We start from the raw sequence: 5410 nt of genomic DNA on the forward strand, positions 1-5410 counted from the left end.
ATAAAAACAACCACAAAAATAACTAAAACAAAAAACTAAGCAGTAAAGAAACCCCTTTCTCAATCTGTAGAAATGAAATGGCCTTACAAATTCTTCCACCTCACCTATCATCAGTTATTGGATCGAGCTTCCGACCTTCCCACATCATCGAAAATGGCACATGTCTTATTAAACCCAATTCGCTCCTTGTGATTTGTCGCCATCGGAGTCAAAAACTGAACAAATCCTACTGTAGCAAGAAAACCCATCTCACCTTGCACCTTGCATGGCTTCTCTGTCCCTCTCCACCTCTGCTTCCATCGCCCTTGGTACCTCATCTATCAAAAACATGGGAGTCGCATACCTTTTTCCTTCTCCGTCTAACAAGTGGGCTGCTTCATTCCCTTGGTGCGATATGTATCTGAATTCCACCGATCTAAAACTATTAATCCGTTCTTTAATCTTATTAATCAAAACACTTACTATCGATTTGTCTTTCTCATCATATCTTAGTTTTTTAATGATTGTTAGTGCATCCCCAAATGCATTTTGATGAGCCCCTTCATGGAAAATACTGTTGTGATTATGCCATACTGCCCAAAACATAATCCCCCACATCTTGCATGTGCTAAACTATTATTCACAAATTCTTGGCCTAACTACAACTTTCAATTGTTTGTTTTGTTGGAGGATGAAAGCAGCACTTCTAGCTCATGTAGGATTTGGTTTTGTTATTGGGTAGTCTCTGAACACGTGCTCGACCGACTCCTCAGCCCTCCGACAGATAGGACAATAGCTCAGCACAACAATTCTCCTCACCTGAAGATTACCAAGATCAGTAAGAAAATAATTATTAGCAATCTTCTAACATGTAACTTTGATTTTGCTAGCAACATCTGGGCTCCACAAGTTTTTTTGTAGAAAGCCTTTAGCATTGTATTTTGATTTGTTGAATCTTTTGTTGTTGTATCATTGTTTTGTGCCATGAGCCACTTGTAGCCATTCTTGGCCGAATTAACTCCAGTATTATCCCTCGCCACACCAACTTATCCATTCGAGCAAATCGAGAAAGTGGAATTGACACAATTCTATTCACCTGCTCACTATCAAACAACTTATTCAGCACATCCAATTTCCAGGTAGTCGAATTTGCATCAATCAAGTCTGCCATTAATGTATAGTTAATATTGATGTCTTGACCCCTCACCCTTCCTTGTCCAGTTACAAGTGGCCATGAATCATTCTAGATATTTATCACCTCCCCATTACCCACCCTCCACCCACAGTCATCATTTAAAAGCCTTCGAGCACTCCAAATGTTCTGCTAGGTATATGAAGGGTAAAACCCCAATCTTGAACTCATAAAATGACCTATCTGATAATATTTAGCTCTCATATATAACACGAGCAAACAAGCTACTGGCTTCGTCAATAGTCTCTATGCTTGTTCCGCTAATAATGTTATATTAAATTTGCCTAAATCCCGAAAGCCTAAGCCACTATCACATTTTGACATACATAATAGTTTCCATTGGCACCAATGTATCCCCCTCTTTGTTCTACTATTGTGCTACAAGAATTTGCTCATAATACCCTTTAATTCTTGGCACAAAGTAACTGACAATAGAAAACACTGCATAGCATATATCGGGATTGTTTGCAAAATTGTTTTAATAAATACCTCATTTCCCCCTGTCGAAAGAAGTCGCACATTCCAACTCTCTATGCACTTGAGAAACCTTTCTTTGAAAGTAACGAACGCTTCCTTCTTGCTTCTCCCAATAAGTGCCGGTAGACCCAACTACTTTTCTGGATTACTGGAAACTTGATCACCCAACATATCCCCAATTCGCTCATGCAACATGCTATCAACATTCTTGTAAAAAAAAACAAGTGACTTATCAAATTAATTACCTGGCCAGAAACCCCTTCATACTCTAACAAAGTCGCTTTCATTGCACTTGCGCCCTCCTCACTTGCTTTACCAAAAAGAATACTATCATTAGCAAAAAGCAAATGAGTCACCGTCAAACCCCGCCTTCCCACTCTTTCTCTCTGAATTGAACCCTCCTCTTTCGTCAAATTAAGCAAGCTCGATAACCCCTCTGCTTATATGAGAAATAAGTACAGGCTTAAAGGATCTCCTTGTCTTAGTCCTCGAGTAGGCAGAAACAAATCCCCCCTAATCCCATTAAAAATAATTAAATATGACACCGTTTTCACACACTTCATCACAAGCTCAATCCACCCCCTAATAAAGCTCATACGTTCCATCATTCTTTTCAAAAAAACCCTAATCTACCCTATCATAGCCCTTACTCATAATCAACTTTAATGCAAAAGATCCTCTCGAACCCCTCTGCTTATTCTTAAAAGCATGCAACAACTCATATGCTATAATTAAATTGATCGATATTTTCCTTTTAAGCTTCATCAATCCAGACATCTAGAACCTTCCTCAATCTATTGGCTATTGTCTTGGCTACAATCTTGTAAAGAACAGAGACATTAATATTTAGTATTAAAAAAATAAAAAGGAAATAAAATATAAAAGAGCATAATGATTATTGATTATACTTTAATTACAATCATTTTAACTTTAAATTCAAAATTAACCCAAATATATTAAATTTGGAAACCAATTTTAAATTGGGTTTGTTGTAATTTTATTCCTGGATTAAACTACATAAATTTATGTAATTTTTAGAACGTTAATAGTTGGTTTTTATGTGAATTTGATATGTTCATGTATTTGAGTTAAATCGTGCATTATATTTACTAAAGAAATTGATTCGACTTTTTCATGAAAAGAAAGAAAAACAATTTAATATGGTGAAGTGTAGCTAACAGGGAAGCTCTAGTTGGTATAGAAAGATACCCATTAATATAGAAAATGGCCCCAAAGTGGTAAACTAATAACAAGCAAGGGGATTGCCTACTGTTTCAGGTTTATGCAAGGCATGGGCAAGAAGAGCCTAGAACGTTTCCAGAAGATATCGTTTTTGAGTACCCAGGGATTAGAAATTCTATTTTTTTTGTTCATATAATTAACATCATGTTATAATTTCTCTACTCGGAGGAAACCATAACAAAAACATGCTCACTCAATCCCCCAACTTCTAATGCTATAAATACAATTAATTTAAAGTATTATAGATATATCGTCTAAGTGTAGATAACATTCATTTTATGGTTAGTGATGAGCATGACAAATATTACTAAATTCATCACCGTTCCACAGTTGGCACGTTCTGCTCTGACATACGTCTCACTTCACTATGGATGTATAATCTTGAAAACCACTACCACCTCTATAGATATTGATACATTCATCTTCACTCCACCCCACTCCACTCCACTCCACTTCAATTTAATTTTTTCTACTTATCTTTAATATTTTCAATCATTTTAAAGTCAAATAATTATTAAAACATAATTCTTCAAAAAAATATTTAAATATAAAATATATGAATTTTTTTATGCTACGTTATTGTAATTTTACCCTTTTAATAATTTAATGTAAAATGATAAAATGGTAATTTCATATAGTAGAGTGAGTTAAGATGGAATAAACAATTATCATAACGGCTCTACACTCACTATTTAAAAGAAAAACTTCCACCCTGTCTCACCTTATATTCACTTTTCAAAAGAAAAAAATATGTTCAATTCTATGCGGATCGATTCGAAATTTATTGAGAATTTGAGTTCTACTATATAAACTTAATTATTATAAAAAAAAATGTTATTATGCAAAATCACTATTATAAATACCGCTCTTTACGTATTCATATTGAACGCATACTATTATGTTCACATTTATATTTGGGTTTATGGGTTTTGATGGATATATGGAATTGGCTTCACCAAACATAAAATTTGTGTGCAGTCAATTTTATTTATAAAAATAATATTAAAATTTTAATTAATTATAAAAATGAGTTGGAACAAATTAATTATGAAAATAAGGTGTTTGCAATAATAATTTTAGGTACTGCTTGATATATTAGCAGTATTAGTGAACTTTTTAAAAAAATTATAGAAAAAAAATTGAAAAATTGAAAATAATTTTTTTAATTGGTGTCGTCAATGTGTCAAACTGACACCTTCTTAATTAAATAAAAAAAACAGATTAAATATAGAGAAAAGATATTAAGGTATTAAAGGCAGAGAAAATGCTATTGTATGGTGTTTGAATCACAAATCAACTTTTTGAATATTTTATTAGTTTTATTCTATTAAAATTTTTTTGACTGTCAACATATCAAGCGACGCTCATAATTAATTTGTTCCTACCGATTTTGTAATTAATTAATTTTTTAATCTTATTTTTATAAAAAAGCCTAGTCTTTTTCTAAAGGTTTCTATAGCCTCTTATGCGAACAACTATTTAAGGTTGGGTGTGCAAAATTCGGATAAAATTGAAAAAATTCAGTTAATCGACCAAATTTGGTTAATCGGTCGGTTAACTAAATTTTTTCAGCCGGGGGTCGGTTAATTATTTTATGATTTTTCGGTTAACGGTTAATTCGGTTCGAAACCGGTCGGTTAACCGAATTTTTTCGGTTTAACTGAAAAAATTAATAAATAAAATTATAATATATTAATAGGCCCACTATTCACCTAAACCCAATCCAAATCCAAGTATTCAACCCAACCCAATTACCCAACCCAACCTAATTATAAAAATTACAAATATTTTAATAAATAAAAATAAAATTCTAAAACTAAAACTAAAACTAAAGTCTAAAAGTCTAAAAATAATTTAATTATGTAGTGATTCAATTCGGTAAATTCGAGTAATTCGGTTAATTCGGTTAATTTTTAACCAAAAATAAAAAATATATAATTTTCGGTTAACCGACCGAATTAACCGAAAAAATTTCGATTCGGTTAATTTTTTCTGAAAAAATTTTAGTTCGGTTAACGGTTAAAAATTTTAAAAAGTCGATTAATTCGGTTAATATTATTTCGGGTAAAGAAAATGTAGTTTATTCTTAGGGTGCCAAACCAAATTAGACAATGATGAGGCGTCCACGTAAGTCGGTTTAAAGCGATTGGATGGATAAGGCTAAGATTGTTGCCACCTGTCCCAACACGACAACAGACATAATGGCTTTTTCTGTTGACTTTACCAAAGCCTAACGTGCACGACTTTCGTTCTTTTTAAGATTGTTGTAGAAGCCTTCCTATCAAAATCAGGGAAAATGGTTTCAATCCAGACAAATAAAATATCAACATAACAGTGAAAAGTAATACTATTATCCCACGTCACTTAAATTATATTTTTATTGATTACTACCCTTTAGGCTTCTTAATAACGTTAAATCTTTGAGCAATTCTCCCAAGTGTTCAGATATGAGAAATATACATTGCATAAAGGAAATTTATGAATGATCCTGAGATTCTTTTATTATCACAAACATGCATA

At 32.7% G+C, this 5410-nt stretch overlaps 1 long non-coding RNA gene across 1 annotated transcript; it reads left to right on the forward strand.

The window, feature by feature from the left end:
• Positions 1-967, forward strand: LOC107953394 (uncharacterized). The gene is made up of 2 exons (XR_001699200.2): positions 1-387; positions 681-967. It is a non-coding gene; the product is annotated as an uncharacterized lncRNA (long non-coding RNA).
• Positions 968-5410: the final 4443 nt, after the last annotated feature.

The sequence above is a fragment of the Gossypium hirsutum genome, chromosome D12, assembly GCF_007990345.1.
Source record: "Gossypium hirsutum isolate 1008001.06 chromosome D12, Gossypium_hirsutum_v2.1, whole genome shotgun sequence".
NCBI lineage: Eukaryota > Viridiplantae > Streptophyta > Magnoliopsida > Malvales > Malvaceae > Gossypium > Gossypium hirsutum.